Source organism: Miscanthus floridulus, chromosome 4, assembly GCF_019320115.1.
Source record: "Miscanthus floridulus cultivar M001 chromosome 4, ASM1932011v1, whole genome shotgun sequence".
NCBI lineage: Eukaryota > Viridiplantae > Streptophyta > Magnoliopsida > Poales > Poaceae > Miscanthus > Miscanthus floridulus.
The window spans coordinates 104,401,346-104,425,540 of record NC_089583.1 but is presented as its reverse complement, the minus strand read 5'-3'; the positions used below and the strand labels follow the sequence as shown (position 1 = coordinate 104,425,540).

Below are 24,195 nucleotides of genomic sequence, written 5' to 3'. Positions count from 1 at the left end.
ATTCATAAAATTTAGTCACTCTTGCCTCTTTTTTTTCCTCTTCCCTCATTCTCTACGTCCGTTTCTCTAAAAAAAAATGTAATATAGAGGCTCAGCAATCAGCATCGTCCATTGCCATTTTATCATCTTAAAATTTGTGCACCAAGGTTTAAATCTTGGTAGGTAAATTCGCGAACCTACACGGTTAACACCAAACAACGGATGGTGAATAAAATGATGTAAAAAAAACCTGAAGCGTACGATTATTTCGTCTATCTTCTCAATTTCAGTCTTGGCTTACGAGCACTTCGCTTATGCCCATTACTTTCTTGGTGTTTCCCAACAAACAAAAGAGCAATAAAATTCCGAGCAGCAAATAATATTTCTTTTTTTTCCGAATCAATGTAGATATATCACAACTGTCGCAGAGCAGCTGCTGCCACATCTTCATGGGAGAAAGAAACTTCAACCTTCAGGTGACAGATGCCAACATACCAATAACACCTTTATTTATTAGCAGAGGAAATTTTAATATAAAAAACGATATATAAAACAGCACAGCTGAGCTCATGAACATTTACATCGGCTTGACTTTACAAACTGCAGGAGTAATTTTATTCCTGATATTCACAGATTTTCATGTATTTTTAGAGTTTTACTGCTGCTGTTGCTGCTTCACCAGGTTCCTCAGAACGTAGTGAAGGATCCCGCCATGATCAAAGCCAGCCAGCTCCACCTACAAAACACGTTTTTTCTGTTATTCGTTACACAATTCATACTACTTTAAAATCAATACAGTTTTCGTTCGCGAAAAAAAAAATCATACAGTTTGATTGGCGCTAACTGCTAAGCTTGTAGGTTAGTATTTGAAAAGGCATTGTTTCATCTCACAGGATGAACAAAAATCTAAGTGGTGTATGTGCTTGCAATCATGAAATGTAATGCCCAGAAACTTTATCGCAGTAATTCAGTTGTACTGACACTGTGCTGTGAACATTTCTGGAATTACCAGTTCCACATCCTTTTACCCGAGAACTTACCATGGTATCAATCCGGAGCTTGCAGGTGAATGACTTCCCAGTGTCAGTGACCACTTGGACATCTTGGCCCGGTTGTATCTCACTCACATTGGTAGGGAGCCTTATCGTGTAGCGCTCATGACCAGTGAGCCCCAGAGAATCAGCATCCTCACCAGGTTTGAAGCACAGTGGTAACACTCCCATTCCCACGAGGTTGCTGCGGTGGATCCTATCAAAACTCTCGGCGATCACTGCTTTGACCCCCTGATAACATAGTTCTGTCAAAGAAATGTTCCTAGTTTCCGGTAGCCAGCAAAGAAATGGCAGTTGTATGATTTGCATATACCAATAACATTGGTCCCTTGGCAGCCCAATCCCGAGAACTTCCACTGCCTTATTCCTCTCCAGCCAACACTATGGTGTGATGCCCATCAGCTTTGTATCTCTGAAAGTCAGATGCATTTTGAAAGTCAGGTTGGCTACAAAACAGGTCAAGCATATACTTTGGTGACGTGGTGTACTCACCTTTGACTACCATCTAAGGTTATTTGTTCAAATGTAAAGTCTAGTTAGTATAAGCGCGTGTTTAGTTGGAGGGAATTTTGGAATTTGGCTATTGTAGCACTTTCGTTTTTATTTGACAATTAGTGTTCAATCATGGACTAAGTAGGCTCAAAACGTTCATCTCGTAATTTCCCACTAAACTGTGTAATTAGTTTTTTTTGTTTACATTTAATACTCCATGCACGTATCGCAAGATTCGATATGATGGATACTGTAGCACTTTTTGGAAAGTTATTTTGGAACTAAACACGGGCTAAAGTAAAAGGACACTGCATAATTAATTCAATGCACCGAGCCTAGCTCAGTTGGCCCACAAGGCGAATTGAGTGCCTTTTTGTTTCTTAATATAATATAATGCTGAATAGTATCTTGACGGAAACGTAGCTTGGTGAAGAAGAACTGACTATTGCAGCACCAAACACGAAAAGCTTCTCGCTTGTAGGGACGTGAATCGTCTTCGGTCCAACTTCTCCATTTAACAGCCTATTCACAATCCTGATATTGCAAAGGTTCCTCGTGCCATCACTTCATCGTTGCCCCGACGGCTTCCATAAGAATTGAAATCCTTTGGCTGCACACCGCGCTCAAGCAGGTACTTGCCAGCAGGGCTGTCCCTGGGGATGCTCCCAGCTGGTGAGATGTGGTCAGTCGTGATGCTGTCACCGAACTTCAGCAGGCAATAGGCATTCTCTACGCTGCGTGGACCTGGCGGAGTCGGTGTAATATCCTTGAAGAACGGAGGATCATGAATGTAGGTGGAACTGGGGTCCCATGGGAAGCGCTTTGCCTTGGGAACTGACAGCTGGTTCCACATTGGGTTGCCTTGTGTGATTGCTTCATAGGTGCTCCTGAACATGTCAGGCAGCACACTTGATTGCTCAACCTGGTAAATGTTAAAATCCAACCTTATGGCGTGATAAGTGCATTCTATATATTATAAATGCATACTGAGCAATTTAGAAGAATGCGGCAATTTTGAACTTACCTCTGCAATTTCTTCATTTGATGGCCATATGTCCTTGAAGTACACATCTTTTCCATCTTTTCCTTTCCCAATTGGTTCCGTCTCAAAATCAATATCAACCTGATGAAAATGTGTACATATTGATGGGATAAAATCAGAGAATTTATCCATGGTGGCGACTCCAGAAAAAAAAAAGAATCAATGAGGGGTAAACCCACTGCTTACAGTGCCAGCAAGGGCATAGGCCACAACCAGAGGAGGGGAGGCAAGATAATTGGCCCGAACCAATGCATGAATTCGCCCTTCGAAGTTCCTGTTACCAGAGAGTACTGCAGCAGCAATGATATCTGACAAAGCCATGCCGAGAATATGGTATTTCATTTTCTGAAGTACAATCGAGCATGAGAAAAATCAGGCAAATGTGACTAGTTAATAAGTATGAAGTTACCGTTGTCAGTAACTGCCTTAGCAACATCTTCATCAAGCTCCCCGGAGTTACCAATGCATGTTGTGCAGCCATATCCAATTAAGTTGAAACCTAGATGATCTAAATACTTTTGCAAGCCACTGATTTTGCGAAAGTCAGGATTTGAAGATAAACAAATTTTCAGGTTTAAAACTACTAGGGAGGGGCGGAAATACTACCTTTTCAGCAGATATTTGGTCACTGCCCCAGATCCTGGCGCAAGACTAGTTTTAATCCATGGATTAACCTGTCAATAGACCAAAGTTACCAAAGCATGCTGTGTTGAGAAGTAATTTTGGCAATGAAGACTCACCTCAAGGCCAAGCTCACACGCCTTCTTTGCAACAAGGTCAGCACCAAGCATGACACTTGGATTCGAGGTATTTGTGCAACTTGTTATGGCAGCAATCACAATGCTACCGTGTCTAATCTCTGCAGGTTGTCCATGGAAGGTGAACTTGACAAGTTTATCTTGTTGCTCTTTAGGTATGCCAAAGCCCTGAAGTAACCCAAACAAAAATTGTAGACAACAAATAAATTACTGTTCTGTTGGGCACCACAGAAATTGTGTAAAGGATAGGCTATTTCACTATCATGGATGCTGGCAACATTCAAGTTAGTTTAGTACTCTTACCTTAAAACCAATTTTATTACCGAAACAGGCACGCCAGTCTGCTTTCATGTCTTTCAGAGCAACGCGGTCATGAGGTCTATATTATACATAACAATGATAAGGTACAATCATATTCAGAAAAACTATGTGTAGCATGATAAGATCAAGATAAGCATAGGTGAAGGACCGGAAACGGCGACCAGAGGGGGGGTGAATGGGAGCTTCAAATTTCTTTCGAAATCTTCGACCACTGTCCCAATATCAATCCCCAAAAACCATACATGAAAGACTTGGTGACCACGACCCAAGAGAAGGGTGGATGCTCCCTCAGAACACAGCGGATCACCACAGAGCAAACGGATCACAGATCGAGGCCCAAACGAGCAAACTCCCAAAATAAAACAGCACTGCTCCTGCAAATATCGGACACGTCCGGTATTATATCGGACACGTCCGGTATTTTCGGACACGTCCGGTATGATCTCGGACACGTCCGGGATTTTCAGCAGCAAGCTGACCAAAAGAGAAAAATCCGAAACCCCATCAAACGGTGTCCAAAAATCATGAAATTTTAACCATAGCTCTTTAGACACCAAGGGAAGATCTCCACAAAATTTCAGCTCAAAACTCCAAAGTGAGAAATATCGGACACGTCCGGTATGATATCGGACACGTCCGGTATGAACGAGCAGTTTCTCGGGAAAAAATAAATCAAGCCATAACTTGATCAAATCAACTCCAAATGACTTGAAACTTTGCACAAGAGTTCACAAGCGAGTAGAAAGGCAACCTCTAAAAGATCATAGCCCGAGACAAACTCTAACTCCGTGAATCGAAGGAATTGAAAAAAAACCCAAAAAATAGGTCAAGAACTAAAATTGCCCGGATCTACGATCTTATGAGGAATTAGTGGATTTCCTTCGGTGGAAAGCTTCTACTCATGTCACTGATCGATCCAAGGCAACAAGAACGAACCAAAACCATCCCAAATCGAAGAAACGAGAGGGGAAACAAGAAGGGACAAAATGATCTCGTGAAGAACACCAAAATCACATCAAGAACACAACTAAATCATGAATCCCGGAGGGCATACGGTGGTTACGGCCACCGATTCCTTCAAAACCAAGTCATAATTTGAGTTGTGGACCTCTCTCATACATGGAAGCAAACTAGAGGAAGAAACCCTAAAGGAGAAAATGAAAACTGGAGGAGGTGAGGGAGATGGGGGCTCCCTCATCCTATTTAACAGGGCTATTACACATTCCCAGTTTTGCCCCTGGATACAAATGAGTTGAACCGCTAAGCCCAAGGACGTTGTTGTCCAACCCGGTGTAATCTTGATCCGACGGCCACCGCGCCTTCTCACCGGTAGCTTCGCCTCGACGCGAACTCCCCGATGCCGCTACGTGCCGTCCGTCCCTCCTCGGAACCTCCGCCCGGGTTTTGAGGCCCAAACCCGTAAACCGTCCATCCGATGGTTTTGAGGTCCAAACCATCAAACCGTCCGCGAGTAGCGTACTCCATACGCGTCCCCCGCCATCCGACGCGTGTCACCGCCGTCCTCGACCGGCCGGCCCACCAAGTCCTCCTGAGCCTCGCTCGACTCACGCGTCCGCCGTCTTGACCCGGTCAACACCGTCACTCCATGTCTTCTTGCACTTGTCGATGTCCCAAGTGTCAGCCACCGTGGCTAGTCACCCGGCCTCTGGGTCCCTCGGTCCAAGCCTCACGTCCGTCCTTCACCGCTCCCGGTCTGTCGGCACGGCACGTCCTCCTTGACCTTCACCTCGCCGTCGACCACCGTATCCGAGCTCCACACCTGCACAACACAAGCCAAAAGACATGTCACACACATAGCTTTCGTCATGGTAGGGTTAGTCACCACTCAACCTACTTCATGGATCACATTGATAATCACTCATCACAAAACGAACACACAAGGGTACTTGTCAACCTTGTGTTCACAATCTCCCCCTTGATGAGTGCATTGTCAACACCAATACACGAACAGCTTGAGCAAAAGAAAAAGAAGAAGAAGAGAAAAGAAGGAACTCACCCAAATGACCAAAAGCCAAAAACTGGGTCATTTGAAGGTGAGCAAAACTTGGTCCCCAAAGACATGGGCAACGACTCGACGCAACCAAGTAAAACAAAACTAGCCCTCAAGAAGAGGCAACGGGCTCAACGCCACTAGCAAAGCTCGAAAAGCCAAAAAACTGCTAGACCCTCCAGAAGAGGCAAAGGCTCAACACATCTAGCAAAACACCTCAAATGCAAAACTGCTAGACCCTGCAGAAGAGGCAAAGGCTCAACACATCTAGCAAAACACCTCAAATGCAAAACTGCTAGACCCTCCAGAAGAGGCAAAGGCTCAACACATCTAGCAAAACACCTCAAATGCAACTCCCCCTGAACAAGTGCAATCTCTCTCAAATGAATGCATATCGCTCAACTTTAGGTGACATTGTGAGTGTGGAAACTTCTCCCCCTTGTTGACACATGCACTTATCAAGCTAGAGCCCAAAGATTGCATCTTCCCCTCAAATTATGCTATGAATGCAGAAATGCACGAATGCAGAAGCTTCAAGATTATAGTAAGTAGATTGAAAAGAGGCTCTAGTTGATGCTGTCATGTATATATAGCAACACATACAAGTGCTAGCAAATGCTCAAAGTGACCAAATGAGACGAAATATGGCATTTAAGCAATTTTGATCAAGTTTGAGCAATTTTAAAAGAGGGTTCACCACCAAAGGAGCACATAGCAAAAATAGACAGGAGATCGACCTTGTGCTACACATGTATGCAAAGTGAACTACCCCAAACAAGGTTCACACATCATGTCATGAGACAAACTTGTGGTTTGATCAAATTTTAGACACCAATTGAAATTTATCAGAGTTATGCAGCTTATTACCAAAGTTTGTCAGACAAGTGTGTGCGGGAGGTTATCTGTACCACCAAAACCTGACTTAGCGACCATGTCAAGCCTATGCCAAAAGCAATCAGAAGCTTAAGACAATGATCTCGGTATCCATTACAGAGCTCAAGTTCACCAATAAGTGCAATTTGGCGCTGTCTCGATACTCTGACATAGGATAGTACAGACCCATCCCGATCTTTTCAATTCACTTAGTTTGATTTTCAAGTTTTAGCACAAATTCAAGTTTCTCAAGCAAGTGTGTAACTCAAAGTATGAGCCGTAGCAACTAAGCATATACATGAAGCAAGAAAAAGATCTCAACACATTCTACACATGCTAGTGCCACAAGTAGTGGTGAACACATTTCATGTTTCAACAAGTTTTAATCAAGTTCATAGTTTGGAAAATAAGCTTAGCTCATAACATGCATCAATTGATCAAGAGGAGCCTAAGCCAAAAGCACATCATGTATATCCATAACATCCCCAACAAGAGCATAGTGTCAATCTAGCTACTATAAGGATGAAGCTCAGGATGCAATATGATACATGATGATATGATATGCAAGTATGATATAAAAACAAAAACAAAGACTAAACTACAAAGAAAAGCAAAACTAGAATACAACAACCAAAGTTCCCCTCCTCTAAAAAGGGAAACAAACTCCAAGCTCCCCTCGCAAGCGAGCAAACTGGGCTTGGTCAAGTGGTTTGGTGAAGATATCTGCGAGCTGGTTTTGGGTATTAATGTGGTGCAGATCAATATCACCTTTCTCATAGTGGTCACGCAAGAAGTGAAAGCGAACTTCTATGTGCTTTGTCTTTGAGTGAAGGACTAGGTTTTTGGCTACACTTATGGCGCTGGTGCTATCACAAAACAAAGGCACTCGCCTAAACTCTAACCCAAAGTCTCTCAGAGTAGCTATCATCCAAAGCAACTGGGAACAACAAGCAGCAGCAGCAACATACTCAGCTTTTGTGGTGGATTGGGCGACGCTAGACTGCTTGCAAGAAGACCAAGACACAAGAGAAGATCCAAGAAACTGACAAGTCCCTGAAGTGGACTTCCTCTCAACACGACAACCAGCATAATCCGCATCAGAATACCCACAAAGAGAAAGAGAGGAGGAAGCTAAAAACTAAAGACCAAACTCGGGTGTGAAACGAAGGTACCTGAGGATCCGCTTGATGGCTTGACGATGAGACGTGCGCGGAGAAGACTGAAAACGCACGCACAAGCAGACTGTGAATTGGATGTTCGGTCTCGTCACCGTTAGGTACAGCAAGGACCCGATCATGCTTCGGTATTCCTTCTGGTCCACTACTTCTCCCTCCTTGTCCTCATCCAAGGCCGTCGTGGTTGACATGGGCGTCGAAAGAGGCTTGGCCTCACCCATATCAAATTTCTTGAGCACGTCCTTGGTGTACTTGCCTTGGTGCACGAACATCCCCTCACGAGTTTGCTTGATTTGCAGCCCAAGGAAGAAAGTCAATTCGCCCATCATGCTCATCTCAAATTCCCTGCTCATAGTATCTGAAAACTTGGCAACAAGAGCATGAGAAGAGCCACCAAAGATTATATCATCCACGTATATCTGAACCAAAAGGATGTCTGTGCCTTGCTTGAGGAGGAACAGAGTCTTATCTACGGAACCCATCCTAAAACCCTTATCAAGCAAGAAAGCTTTCAAACGCTCATACCAGGCTCTCGGGGCTTGTTTCAAACCATACAAGGCTTTATGGAGTTTAAAAACATGGTTGGGGTACTTTGGATTTTCAAAGCCAGGGGGTTGCCTCACATAAACCTCTTCCTCTATGTACCCATTCAAGAAGGCACTCTTTACATCCATCTGATACAGCTTGAACCCTTTCGAAGCTGCAAATGCTAAAAGAATCCTAATGGCTTCTAGACGGGCAACAGGAGCAAAGGTTTCTTCATAGTCTATTTCCTCTTTTTGGCAAAAACCCTGAGCCACTAATCTCGCCTTGTTTCTCACCACCACCCCATCCTCACTCTGCTTGTTCTTGTAAACCCACTTTGTACCTATGGGGTGGCACTCTGGTGGAGGTGGAACTAAAACCCACACTTGGTTCCGCTCAAAGTTCTCTAACTCCTCGTGCATAGCATTAACCCAATCGGCATTAGATAGTGCGTGTCCAATATCTTGAGGCTCAAAGGAAGCTACGAAAGCAGAATGAGCGAAATGGGAAATATGATAAGACTTGGAACGTGTTACCCTTTCGTCGATGTCGCCGATCATGGTCTGAGGAGGATGGCGTCGCTGGATATGTCGAGGTGCACCCAAAGACAAAGTCGCCTCCCCCTCATCCACAGCTGGGGCCTCCTCAGTCGATTGAGGAAGCGGCTCGCACGGACCCCATGAAGTAGAGGTGGAGGGCTCAGGGCCGTGAGCCGAAGTGGTCAAAGCTGGCTCGATCGGGGCAGCTGGTTGAGATGGCTTGGGATCATCCCAATCGACGTCATCGTCATCCTCAACAAAAATGCTATCACCCATCTCTTCATCACCTGCACGTTCAAAGACCGAAATAGAAGAGGGCATGGTTTCGTTGAAGGTGACTTCACAAGTCTCTACGACACGGTTAGTCTCAAGATTAAGCACACGGTACGCATGTGAATGAGAAGCGTAACCGAGAAATATACCGTCCGAAGATCTAGATTCAAACTTGTCAAGATTACCTTGCTTAAGAATGAAGCACCTACAACCGAAGACTCGAAAATGACTCACCTTGGGTGGACGCCCAAACCGCAATTCGTAGGATGTCTTCTTTAAGAAAGCACGAAGAAAAATGTGGTTTGAAACATGGCAGGCGGTGTTGATGGCTTCGGCCCAGTAACGCCTAGGAGTCCTATGCTCATCAAGCATCGTCCTGGCCATTTCAACCAAAGTCCGATTTTTGCGCTCAACAACACCATTCTGCTGAGGGACATAGGGCGAAGAAAACTGATGTTCAAGACCCAAGGAAGCACAAAAGGTGTCAAACTGAGAGTTTTTGAACTTAGTGCCATTGTCACTGCGGATAGCTCGTATGGCATTCTTTGGTAACTCAGTTTGCAACCTCAAGATCAAGTCACGAGCATGAGAAAACGCTTCGTCCTTGCCCTCCATGAAAAACACCCAAGAATAACGAGAAAAATCATCCACGATCACTAGAACGTACCACTTCCCTCCCTCTGACCGAACCCGAGCCAGACCAACAGTGTCCATATGGAGTAGCTCATCGGGTCTCGTGGTCATGACCTGAGTCACTGGAGGATGGGAAGCAGCCACCATCTTTCCGTGGCGACAGGGATGGCATACTAGATCCTTCTCAAATTTAAGTTTGGGCAATCCTCGGATCATGTCAAGAGAACTCAACCTCACTAGGAGATCGAAGCTCAAGTGACCAAGTCTCCTATGCCACTTCCACAAATCAGAAGAAGATCCGGCAACCAAACAACGAGAAGAACCGAAAGACTGAGAGAAATTAGCTCTGAAAACTCGGCCAAAAGGAACGATCTGACAAACTAGATGTCCCTGAGAATCGAGCACACGAGAAAGTCCAGTCTTAAAGCGCACCTCAAACCCATCTTGAAGGAGTTGCGAAACAGAGAGCAAATTAAAATGCAGGCTTGAAACCAAAGTAACGTCCTTCAAGATAAAAGACTCATTGACCCGAATGGTCCCACGAGACAGCACCTTACCTTTGCTATTGTCCCCAAATGTGATGTACTCCTTGTATTGCATGGGGTCGAGGCTGGAGAACCATTTGGAACTTCCGATCATGTGGCGCGAACAGCCGGAATCAACAAGCCACGTGTTCTCCAGGCCTCCGCTCTGCATCAATAGAAAGACAGGGGGTGAGCAAATGGCACAACACTGGGGTTAGTAAAATGAGGAGAATACCAGTGTTGAGTCATTTGCCCTAGAAAAGTGTTAGGAAAAACACCATACATGCCATGTCCCATTAGAGAGAAGCGATCACCACGTGGGGGAAAACGTGGTCCGCTAGGAGTGTGGGACTGAAAGCCACCGTCGTGAGGTCCAGAGTCATATAGATCATGACTTGGGCCACGCCGGGCACGACCACCACGTGGTCTTGCCACCTGAGGCCTAGCACCTTGAGGCATTGCACCTCTAGGCCTAACATTGTGCCTCTGAACAGGCGGTACATGTACGCCATGGGGAGGACGGTACATATTTCGGTTGTTCAACTCGTACTCGTGCCGCTCATCTCTCTTCCTCCTAAAGCAAAACTTAGCCAAATGACCATCTCTATGGCAATAGTCACAGTGGTACCTCACCTCTCTCTTGGATGGTGGTTGACTCACTCTCTTGTGGATGTGGTTCACTCTCTGAGGCTTTTTGGCTTTAGGAAGGGGTGCACTAGAGATGTTGGGTAGAGTATCGAGTGAGTTCCGAAAGTGGTTCGGTTTGGGAACCCAAACTTGCTTGGATGGTGGAGCTTTTGGTGGTTCTTCAAACACACCATCTTTGATCATAGGCTTGGTAGACTCTGGTGGAGGGATCTTGATCAATTTGGGAGTGTTGGTGGGTTTCTCACTTGGGTTCAAACCACTATGTTCACCAACCTTGCCATAGACATGCTCACCCTTCCCACCTATAGCAAAGCCTACTCCCAATGAGTCAGTTCCCCGCCTGAACTGGCTCACCATCATGCCCAACTGGGGCTCACTACACGACACCCAGCTCAAGATGGACCGAAGTTGTGTGTTTTCTTCCTCGGTTCCCATCTTGTCGTGCCTGCAGGACTCAAGCTCCAACACCAAAGCTTCACATCGAACACATATAGTGGTGATGCTATCTAAGTTGGCCTTCTCAAACTCAGCAAGTTTGGCAACCTTCTCTGCCAACTCAGATTGCAAGCCTGAGCAGGACTTGCATGCACCGAGCAACCCAGAACGAGACTTCAACTCATCACATTCATCAAGCAAAACAGCATACTTGGATTGCAAGTCAGAGAGGTTAGACATGTGTATAGCGCACTCATCGCACTCCTCCTCCTCTGACACCACTACACCACTCTTGGCAAGCTCCAACTCCTTCAAAGCAACCTCTAGCTGGTCCTTAAACTCTTTCCTCTTGCGGGCAGCACGCTTAAGCAACTTATCTTGGCTCATCAATGTATCATTCATAGTATCAAGCTCAAGCATAAGTGAGTCAAGTGTGGGCGGTACCTCGTTTTTGTCATCGTCGACGTCGACGTCCTTTTTGAGCTTTGCTCCACCGTCAACCGCCATAGTGCAAAACCCACCACGGTTTGCACCGGTGATAAAGCAGAGACCGTTGAGCTTGTCCTCGCACTTCTTCTCGGACTCATCGTCGGTCGAGGGACAAGAAGAGTGATCATCGTCGGAGTCGTCGTCGAGGTCGCTGAGAGAGGCGAGGAAGGCGCGTTCTTGAGCTTTGGCCTTCCTGCGGTACGCCTTCTTGATCACCTCCTTGTCGAAACCGCCCTTGGCCTTGTGCTTGCCAGAGGTGTAGTCGCGCTTATCCTTGCGCTTGCCGGAGTCGTACTTGTTGATGAAAGGCTTCTTCTTAGGGTAGTGCACGACGAAGTGGTCCGGATCTCCACATCCATAGCATCCCTCCTTCGGGCCACCACTGCGTCGGCGATTCAAACGGTTGTTGTGAAACCGAGAGAACCGACTGATGACGAGTGCCAACTCATCATCCCCAAGAGACTCCAGCTGCTCCTCTGTGACTGACATCAAGCACGACAAAGAGAAAGAAGCTTGTGAAGGGTTAGTCAATGAACTTGAACCACTACCTGAGACCAAAGCCATGGTTGGTGCAGAGGGATTCTTGAGCTTGGCTTGGGTTTGGTAGTCGATCTCTGTGGACTTGAGCTTGCTGAAAAGCTCGTCAACGGTGAGGGTGTCGTAGTTGGCGGACTCGATGATCGCCGACACCTTCACATCCCATACCTTTCGATCAAGGGCATAGAGAAGCTTGAGCGCCCTCTCATGATCACTATAAGGTAGGTTGGCCTTGTTCGCTTTCATTTTGTTGACGATAGTCTGAAAGCAGGAAAACATGGCATCGATGGACTCGCCATCAAGCTGAGAGAAGTTCTCGTACTCGCGCTTGTACGTCTCGTAGAGTCTGGTCTTGACCTGTGCGGTCCCCTCGTGATAGCTCTGAAGCCTCACCCAGATCTCTCGAGCTGTAGTACAATCGGAGACACGCTCGAACTCAGAAAGCGAAAGACTCGAGAAAAGCACACTGCGAGCTTTGCTATTTGCGTTGTGCTGATCCTTGTGATCCTGGGTGGTACAGGCCGCGGTAGGGAGCACAACGTAAGTAGCATCCTCGCAAATTTCCCAGACGAGCCAATCAATCCCCTGGAGATGCGCAGACATGCGGATCTTCCAATAAGGATAGTTTGACCCATCGAAGTGCGGTGGTTTGCCAGAACCACACTCCATGTCGCCTTCGTGGATCACGGACCGATTAAGGTGGAATGATCCTTAACCGGCTCTGATACCAATTGAAGGACCGGAAACGGCGACCAGAGGGGGGGTGAATGGGAGCCTCAAATTTCTTTCGAAATCTTCGACCACTGTCCCAATATCAATCCCCAAAAACCATACACAAAAGAGTTGGTGACCACGACCCAAGAGAAGGGTGGATGCTCCCTCAGAACACAGCGGATCACCACAGAGCAAACGGATCACAGATCGAGGCCCAAACGAGCAAACTCCCAAAATAAAACAGCACTGCTCCTGCAAATATCGGACACGTCCGGTATTATATCGGACATGTCCGGTATTTTCGGACACGTCCGGTATGATCTCGGACACGTCCGGGATTTTCAGCAGCAAGCTGACCAAAAGAGAAAAATCCGAAACCCCATCAAACGGTGTCTAAAAATCATGAAATTTTAACCATAGCTCTTTAGACACCAAGGGAAGATCTCCACAAAATTTCAGCTCAAAACTCCAAAGTGAGAAATATCGGACACGTCCGGTATGATATCGGACACATTCGGTATGAACGAGCAGTTTCTCGGGAAAAATTAAATCAAGCCATAACTTGATCAAATCAACTCCAAATGACTTGAAACTTTGCACAAGAGTTCACAAGCGAGTAGAAAGGCAACCTCTAAAAGATCATAGCCCGAGACAAACTCTAACTCCGTGAATCAAAGGAATTGAAGAAAACCCCAAAAAATAGGTCAAGAACTAAAATTGCCCGGATCTGCGATCTCGTGAGGAATTAGTGGATTTCCTTTGGTGGAAAGCTTCTACTCATGTCACTGATCGATCCAAGGCAACAAGAACGAACCAAAACCATCCCAAATCAAAGAAACGAGAGGGGAAACAAGAAGGGACAAAAGGATCTCGTGAAGAACACCAAAATCACATCAAGAACACAACTAAATCATGAATCCCGGAGGGCATACGGTGGTTACGGCCACCGATTCCTTCAAAACCAAGTCATAATTTGAGTTGTGGACCTCTCTCATATATGGAAGCAAACTAGAGGAAGAAACCCTAAAGGAGAAAATGAAAACTGGAGGAGGTGAGGGAGATGGGGGCTCCCTCATCCTATTTAACAGGGCTATTACACATTCCCAGTTTTGCCCCTGGATACAAATGAGTTGAACCGCTAAGCCCAAGGGCGTTGTTGTCCAACCCGGTGTAATCTTGATCCGACGGCCACCGTGCCTTCTCACCGGTAGCTTTGCCTCGACGCGAACTCCCCGATGCCGCCATGTGCCGTCCATCCCTCCTCGGAACCTCCGCCCAGGTTTTGAGGCCCAAATCCGTAAACCGTCCATCCGATGGTTTTGAGGTCCAAACCATCAAACCGTCCGCGAGTAGCGTACTCCATACGCGTCCCCCGCCATCCGACGCGTGTCACCGCCGTCCTCGACCGGCCGGCCCACCAAGTCCTCCTGAGCCTCGCTCGACTCACGTGTCCACCGTCTTGACCCGGTCAACACCGTCACTCCATGTCTTCTTGCACTTGTCGATGTCCCAAGTGTCAGCCACCGTGGCTAGTCACCCGGCCTCTGGGTCCCTCGGTCCAAGCCTCACGTCCGTCCTTCACCGCTCCCGGTCTGTCGGCATGGCACGTCCTCCTTGACCTTCACCTCACCGTCGACCACCGCATCCGAGCTCCACACCTGCACAACACAAGCCAAAAGACATGTCGCACACATAGCTTTCGCCATGGTAGGGTTAGTCACCACTCAACCTACTTCGTGGATCACATTGACAATCACTCATCACAAAACGAACACACAAGGGTACTTGTCAACCTTGTGTTCGCAATAGGTACCAAAGGAAGTTACCTTTTCGGGCCTGAAACACATGGTTCAACATCTGCTAGATCTAACTCTAGGTAAGACGAGTAAACTCTTTCTGTTTGAGTCTGAAACTATAGTTCTGTATTAGACATATGTTTCCTTTGATATCTGAGATACTAGTACCAATGATGCTAACCTCGTTGTAATCAACAAACATGTTGTTAGCTCGAAGATATGCCTCCACCATCTCAACCTATTTGTAAGGACATCAAAACATAAGAAACTATTGGACAGAAAAGGAATGTCCAGACTACAATAGATTGGATCCATCGAAATGTTTTTTGAGAACAAATAAGCACTTTAAGGTGAAAAATGGAAGCAAACCTTTTCATCACTTCTCCCTGTCAGCTTCAGGTATCCAAGGGTCACATGATCAACAGGGAAGAAGCCCATTGTTGCACCATATTCTGGTGACATGTTAGCAATTGTTCACCATATTCTGGTGACATGTTAGCAATTGTTGCCCTGTTAGCAACTGCTAACTCACTCATCCCCTCACCTACCTGCAAAACCCACAGATTAGTGATAATATTAAAATTTGAAGTTGTATAAAAATTGACACAAGTTGTACCATAAAACTCAACAAATTTGCCAACAACACCATGCTTCCTAAGAATATGTGTTGTTAGGTTGATCTCATCCCGGCTCGGTCCAACGACCGAGTCGGGGCCTTGATCCACGCCCTGATCGGGGGCGCCCAACTGTTCCATGATTGGTGGGTCCCCGTCGCGTAGTGCAATATAAAGGAGGTGGGAGGCCGGCGCTCGCGTCATGAGGTTCACCTGAGCCGCCTTTCTCCCACCTACAGTTCTAACCCTAATCCGATCTAAGAGGGAGGCGCTGAAGCGACGGAAAGCTCCACTGACGTCTTCACCGCCACCTCTGCGCACAACTACACTGCGACCGACCTCAACGCCGTGACCGCGACTCCACCGACCCGGACTGCATCACCTTCGCCATGGCTACGCTGAGCTCTTCCTTCAAGCCCGCGGATGGTCGGTGACATCTTATCTCCCTTCCTCTCTCTCTCTCTCTAGATCATGTTCTAGGAAGTTTTCATCCCATATGTAAGGTTGTACCCGCTAGATCTATGTCTTGGTGATCCACTAAGTCTATCAATGGTATCAGTTAAGCTGGTTCTAGGCGTAGATCTAGAATTTGGGATAGTTTAAGTTTCAGCAAGTAGAAGGAGATGATTTGATCTTCGATTTCAACTCAAATCCCATGCAAACCCTAGCCCTAAGTAAGAAAGAAGAACGGAGAGGAAAGAACCTACCTGGGTTTTTTCCTGCCGTCGCACGGGAAGGAAAGGCAGAGACGTCTGCTCCCTGGCGCTCCGCCGCGCCGTGTGCATCAGCACGGGGCCCCAAACGAGCACCACCGTGGTGCCACTCGACGACGCCACGCGAGGGGTGACGAGGCGACACCGCCACCTTTTCCTCCGGTCGCCACCCGCGGCCGACGTCGCTCAGATCGCGTCGCTCAGAGAAGAGAGAAGGGGTGAGAATGAGAAATGGGGATTAGGGTTAGGAGCCGATGGCAGCGCCAGTTTTGATCTTGCGAAAACGGTGCCCAGCCATTGGATGCAGATGAACGGCTCAGGATTCACCGGGTTGAATCTAGCCTAGGCCCAGGTTACGACCTGGGCGCGAGGGAGCGCGCGCGAGCTGGGCTTTGGCTGCGTAGGCGTGGGCTGCGTGCGTTGCTTGCTGGGCCGCGCGCGCTGCTGTTGCTAGCTAGGCCGTGGGCCACTAATTCTGAGTCGGGCCAAATTCCTAGCAAAGAACAGTTTGAGTTTTTTTTTCCAGAAGCAAGTTTTGATAAATTAGGTCTAGTTTTCCATCTCTGTTTAAATTTGAACCAACGGAATAATTTTTTTAGAGAGTAGATGAGTATAGTAGAATGCTTCTGAAAAGTAGACAAAATTCTTTTTCACGTTTCCATTGCTATGATTATGTTCACCCTCTAATTAAATTGGACAAAATGAAAATTTTAATTGAAGGGGTAGTCATATTATGATTATAAGTCTATTCATGAGTTGTTTTCCATGCATTAATTCTATTTCTGTCCAACGGTGATATAGAATTAATGTAGAAGAATGTTGTATTTATGATATTGCTATTTTCTGACCAAAGTTGATGATAGCAATATTATAAATTTTTATTTATGAGTTCTATGCATTAGTTCTATTTCTGTCCAACGGTGATGTAGAGTTAATATAGAAGCACATTGTATGTTTTTATTTTGACCAATGTTAAATTAAGCCATGCAATTATTATATCATGTTTTCTCATTTTCTCTCATGATATTTTCAGGACTCAACCCTATGGCATTTATCTCGCACATTTCGCCTCTTGAAGCGGGCAACTATCGCGTATGGCGAGAGAAGTATAAGTTGGCACTTGCGTTGTCCGAGAATGACCTAACACTTACCTCTCTGTGTCCTACTGAACCAGTGGACCCGATGAGGGTAGAGAATGAAACCGATGATGATTTCACTGCTCGGCAGCGAGATCATGCAGAAGTGAGAATGAAATACGATCTTGATCATAAGAAGTGGGATATTTCGAACCGCAAGTGTTTGATGGTGGCTAAGTCCACTATTTCAGATGCAATAAGGGGATCAATCCCAGATTGTGACACCGCCACCGAGTATCTCAAGAAAGTGGAGAGTCAGTTTACTTGCTCTTCAAAGGCTCATGCAAGCACCCTGATTAAGAAGTTATTTAATGAGAAATACTCTGGTGGAGGGATAAGAGAGTACATATTGAAGATGAGCAACACGGCATCCAAGCTCAAGCAATGGATTTGGGGCTCAAAGATGAGTTCCTGATTCATTTGGTTTTTGCTTCTTTGCCTAAAGAGTATAAAACTTTTGTTGTTAATTACAACATGTAGTCCGATAAATAGAACATTGAGAAGCCCATTGCCATGTGTGTGCAAGAAGAGGAGAGGCTTAAAAGCTCATATGGTGACTTTGCTAATCATGTGAAGGACTATAAAAAGAAGAACTTTAACAAGAATGCCAAACCTCAAGGGAAAGCCCCTCAGAATGATCACCATCAGAAGAACAATAATGTCCAAGTTGACAAGGATCAATGCAAATGGTGCAAGAAGTATGGACATTATCAGAAGGACTATCCAGATTTCCTGAAGAGTCTTTTGAAGAGGTGAGAACATTATTACATTCATAAATGAGTCATTATATTTAAGTTGTTCAAAATCTACTTGGTGGATTGACTTAGGTGCAACTATTTATGTTGAAAATTCATTACAGGGATTCCATACGAGAAGGACCCTGCAAAGAGGAAAAAGAAGAATTAAAGTAGCAAATGGAGTTGAAGCTGGTATGATTGCCATTTTGGTAATGGCAAATGTCAGATTGTGTTTAATAATAAGTGTGTTGGTCTTGTCTTCCGACAAGACAAGCTTTATTTGTTATCACTTTCTAAGAATGTGAATGTTGAGCACTGAGAATGAGAATGCCTCCACGTCTATGAATGCAGGAAATAAGTGGAAGAGAGTTCATGATGTATCATCGAAATTATGGCACTGTCGTTTAGACCATATTTTAAGAGAAAAAATACAGCCATTGATTAAGAAATCAATTCTTCCGGCATTAGAATTTTTAGATTTAGAACAATGCATTGATTGCATAAAAGAAAAGTATGTTAAGAAAATAAAGAAAGATGTCAAATGAAGCGCGGCAATTTTAGTAATAATCCACATAGTCATCTGTGTTGTAGAACCACCTAATCTAATGCCTCCAGGAGTACTTGTATTCCATTAGACACTAAGTACCCAAGAGAGGACACTAAACTACGCAGTTCCGTCGAGCACACACCAAGAGAGAACTCGAAAATCCATATTTTTCCATCAGGATCATAAATGAGAGAATAAAGCTTACCACATTCTTAAGTCATTTCTTACATCACTTTATTATAGTATCAGAATATTACCTCAATTGATTATAACAGTGGAATATAACAAATTAACAAGGTTATCAGAGTTACAAAGGAAGCATGATTAATTTAATGACATGGTGGAGCATTAATATAGTGGACATTTTTATATAAAGAGATGCTAGCAGATTTTACATCTTTTCTTATGAGGGTTATAAATAAACACTACGGTCGTAGCGTGAAAGAAATCCTCTCTGAGCCCACCAGAAGTTTCCATACACAAGAGTCAGCTCTAAGTATTCTTCGATCACCTGCAATAGGGGGAATAAAACTCTGAGTACTCAAGTATACTCAGCAAGACTTACCCGACAGGAGAAAAATAAAAGACTCCAAAGATATGCAAGGCTAGCTGGCTTGTGGGTTATTGCATCTGCAGGAAGCATTACTAAACGTGCATCCTTATAGTCAATTTTATTAGCAGTCATCATTAGTTCATTAACTAATAATTCTATGTAAGCACCTATGCTACTTTCAAGCAAGTGGTGAGCAATCAGAACAATTTTATCACCTTTCAAGTTCTAGTTCTTACTATGGTGTTAGACCATAGCCAAGTCATACCGTCTCACGGAAATAGCGATTCATGAACCAATGTATCCCAGCTGGGTATCCTAAAACACACGCCCTGTTTGTACCATATGCACAAACAAGACCAACCCATTTCACTCCTGTCACGGGGTTCAGGTCTCTGTCTAAACTTGGACTCCAAGCCTCCACACTTGAGACCCGGTCTCAGTATGATGCTTAGACCTCCACCTTTTCCCACCTCCAATCAGTCGGTCCAAAAAGAGCCAAAACCCACGACAAGAGCGTAACGAGCCTCCCCTCTCTCATAAACAAGTATGTGCCCAGGATAATAAGTCGTGATCTGACTACCATCCACAGCAATAGACGGTCCTCAATCGACACATGCGGAACAAGTGTAATCCGAGCCTCGCTCTAATGCCTAACTAAGTTCAGATCTAAAGTACCATTCCGCCCGATCTCCAATTATCATTCATATCTATTCCATGTGATAGTAATGTAATAACAACAATAATATCTTTCATGTCTCTCGCGAGTGACAGTTAATTACTCGACTTCTACCGAATCCTATAGCATAGCAATCTACATGATCCTGACATACTAGTAGGACTCATAGGATAAGTATATATATATAGCAAGTGGTTTCATTCAACTCCTTAAAACTTAAGGCACAAGCATAAAATAAAGTATAGAATAATAGGGGTTATGCACCGGGGCTTGCCTGGGTAAGATATAACCAAAAGTTAGCATTCCATCATGGTGACATGATCATTAAAGTGCCATCTTTTCCGCTACTTCGGTCGACTACATGATCCATCGCTGTTCCTATTATGATATACGTGGATGCAACGTAGAGACACAATTAATCAACGGTCACCGTAATTCTTAAAAATACGATTATGCTCCGAAAGCTAACGAGCTAGCTTAAATGACTAACGTACTAGTCAACGTATCCACGCCATCAAGTAAGGCTTCGCCTCCGAAAAAATGTTCTAGTTTTAAAATCCCAAAGTGTTTCAACATTTTATTGATTAAACATATATTTTTGAACTAGGCCTCATTTAGCTACCTTAGCAAACTAATTATTATGGAGCTACAAAAATTATAGTGAGCAAATTACAGGAGCTACAAAAATTACAGTGAGCCAACACCATCACCAATTTATCATAAAAATTCCTACAAGTTTATATCTTACAATATTAAGCATCTTAAATTAATTAGATAGCTCTTGAAAATATTATAAAACTATATGAATAAAATATACTAGCAGATAGATCATGATTTTAGAAATTTAACAAAATTGGTTTCACAATTTTTGGTTAACTACATAATTTTATACTAAATTTACAAGTTTACCTTAGAAATTAAATTAGAAAATGCATTAGAAAAAGGAAAGGACCGGCAGCAACTCCTTCTGGCCCGACAACCCAGCGTGGCATGGATGCGCGCGTGTCACGGTGGCCCAGTACGGTGGAAGGCCAGGGGCGCCCGCGCGTGTTGGCTATTTTGCAGAAAGGCTCCCGAGCTTTCAGATATTAATACGACTACTATGCGTATTATTCCTACCGTCAGTAACTTTGTAACCAAACCCTCGGATATTTTTTCCTTTACCACGGAGAGATCCTTGAAAACCCTGCGCGCACCAACGCGGCGGCCCACGGCATAAGGCAGCTACGTCGGGCAACCTGGGCTCGCCTCAACGGGAGCAAGGAGCCGACCACCATCTACAACTGAACGCGTAAGGATGGGTGGAGGTTAGTGACTCGAAGGCGCACTATCGTGAGCTACAGTGGCGAGTGGCTATCCGCGGCGGTGGCGTGCCTGTTCCGATGAACCTACGTATGCTCGGTAGAGTAGAAGTGACGGATAAGCATCAGTGGCTCACCATGGTGTACGCCCATTGAAGCAGGGGAGCGCTACAACGGTCTGGCCACGTGCGAGCCGCCAGGGCTACGGTGCCCCGGGAGGGACACCCATTCATCACCATGACTCCGGCAAGCGCACTAGCAAAGTGGTGCGAGCATCAGATAGAGGGAGTTAAGGCGAGCTCAGAGTTACGAGCAATCGAACTGCTACCACTCCTATATGCCTTACCTCCCAACCTACCGATTTGGCGGCATCCATGACCAGCAACGAGCAAAAGGCCAAATTGTCGGTCGGTAGGGCTTAACCGAGCTTGAGGGGAAGGAAATAGCTAGCCTACTTCCTAAGCTACCCGCTAGAGTGAGGAATTGAACGGCGAAGCCACTAACGCTAGGTGAAAAGGAGGAGCGGTGACTCCATGCTAAGCGTGGTTGTGGGGAGGTCACATGAGTGAGCTCGAGTGGATTATGACAAGGCGGCCTCGATTGATGGCAGCAGTATGAGCATACGTGCACCGACAACGAGAGCAAGAGATTTGGCATGATGCTTTTGAATTGGAGTGGACCCACTCGAGCAAGGACCTCCCATGGTGGCTAGCTAGTCAGGGCGAGCAGAGAGGCATCACCGTCACCCTATGACTGGGGTCAGTTGACCCAGACGCGACGGTGATAGCACGGCTCATGGTAGTTGAATCGTAGGGTAGGATGGATGCCACGTATGCACAACAACAATGGCCACGCCCTTAGCCCGGCCCCGCGCATGGCTCAATAGTCAAGATGGTGCATGCTCGCGGCGACAGTGGATGCACGTGATAACCGCACCACGACGGCGCCTCATAGCGTGGCCGCACAGTGGCTACACCGGTGTAGTGCAGTGTGTAGGGTCGAGATGGCGGACTAGAGGGGGGATGAATAGTCCTTTCTAAAATTAATCACGTCGGCTAACCGAAACAAGTGCGGAATTAGAACTATCAGTCTAGCTAAGACTACACCCCTCTATCTATGTTCTATAGCACCTTCCAAAGATACTAATTAAGCAACAAAGGTGCCGGGCTAGCTAGAGCTCACCTAACCAATTCTAGGAGCAAGGTCACATAAACCTATGTCACTAGTACTTTAAGCAATAAGGATGCTCCAACACATGCTAGTAAGCAAAAGCACAAAGCCAACTAAGCTCACTAGCAATGCTCAATAATAAGGCAACCAATGCCAAATTAGAGAGCGCAAATACTTAGCTATACAAACTAAGCAAAGTGACTAACAAGGTTACACAAACCTAATTAGCCACGCAAGCAAGAAGGGAACTAGTAAGCTACACAAGCTAACTAGTTACAAGAGCAACTACACAAGCACAATGTATATGAAAGTAATTACAAGCTTGTGTAACGAGGGTGCAAACCAACAGGAAGAACAAGGTTGACACAATAATTTTTCTCCCGAGGTTCACGTGCATGCCAATACGCTACGTCCCTGTTGTGTTGACCGCTCACTTGGTGGTTCGGTGGCTAATTGGCATCACACGCCAAGCCCGCACGTCGGGCACCACAAGAACCTACCCCGAAAGTGAGGGTAGCTCAATGACACGCTCAACTAGAGTTGCTCTTCGCGACTCCCACGGGGCGAGCACAATGCCCTTCACAAAGCTCTTCTCCGGAGCACCGCACAAGCTTCTTGCGGGCTTCAACGGAGACCACCACCAAGCCGTCTAGGAGGTGGCAACCTCCAAGAGTAACAAGCACCACCGGCTTGTAACTCGATCACCTAGTGCCACTCGATGCAACCTCATGATGCAATCGCACTAGAATTGCTCTCTCACACAATCAAATGATCACTATCAAGTATATGTGAGATGGAGGGCTCCCAAGCACTACTACATAAGCCACCAAGGCTCTAGTGTGCTCAGCTACTAGCTCAAGGCCAATCATGACTTCTATTTATAACCCCACGAACAAATAGAGCCATTACCCCTTCACTGGGCAAAAGTCGGAACAACCGGACGCTCCAGTCCGATCGACCGGACGCTGGACCTCAGCGTCCGGTCATGCGATGCACGCCATGTGTCCCCTTCTTCAAACGCTGTTCATCCAATCTCAACTATCATCTAATGACCGAACGCAGCAGCTTGAACTGACCGGACGCAGCAACCCTAGCGTCCGGTCGTTTCCAGTAAGGTACCAGACATGACTGGACGTGTTTGGTCGGTCGCGATTAGACGTAGTACCAGCATCTAGTCACCTCCAACAACACTGCTCTGCCTACGTCATCACATGTCACCTTGATCGGACGCACCCTGTCAGCATCCGGTCACTTCCAGCGCCAGCGTCCGGTCGAAGACCGACGCCTGCCCGCTGACTGCCACTACTGACCGAATGCAGGAACCCAGCGTCCGGTCACTACGTGACCAGTGTTTGGTCCACTCTGTGAGACCCTACCTTTTCGAAACAGGGCACCGGTGGCACCGTCGGACTGTCTACACTCTACGGGCGGACACTCCGCCGGTGGAGTTTCAAACCCTTCTCACCTCTGTTCCAACGCCGAGTTGATCTACATCAACTCCAACTTCATCTCCTTTATAAATGTACCAACACCACCAAGTGTACACCACTATATGTATGTGTGTTAGCATTTTCACAATCATTTTTCAAAGGATTAGCCACTCAACTTGCCACGCCACTCAATCCTAGCGATGATGCAAAGTTAGATCACTCAAGTGGCACTAGATGACCGATATGCAAATAAGTTTGCCCCTATTGATAGTACGGCCATCTATCCTAAACCCGGTCATAAACTTCTCCACACACCTATGACCGATGAAACGAAATGCCCTAAGTTATACCTTTGCCTTACGCATTCCATTCCATCTCCTCCAATGTCGATGTAACACATGCACCAACACGATCAACAATGATATGATCCACTTCATATCATCACGTGATTATATTGGTTCATCGATCTTGACTTCACTTGCTTTTCACCGTTGCCTTCGTC

General features: G+C 45.8%; 1 pseudogene; it reads right to left on the bottom strand.

Moving 5' to 3' along the window:
• Nucleotides 1–634: 634 nt before the first annotated feature.
• On the bottom strand, nucleotides 635–15,634 carry LOC136548983 (aconitate hydratase, cytoplasmic-like; annotated as a pseudogene).
• Between the last annotated feature and the right edge of the window lie 8,561 nt (nucleotides 15,635–24,195).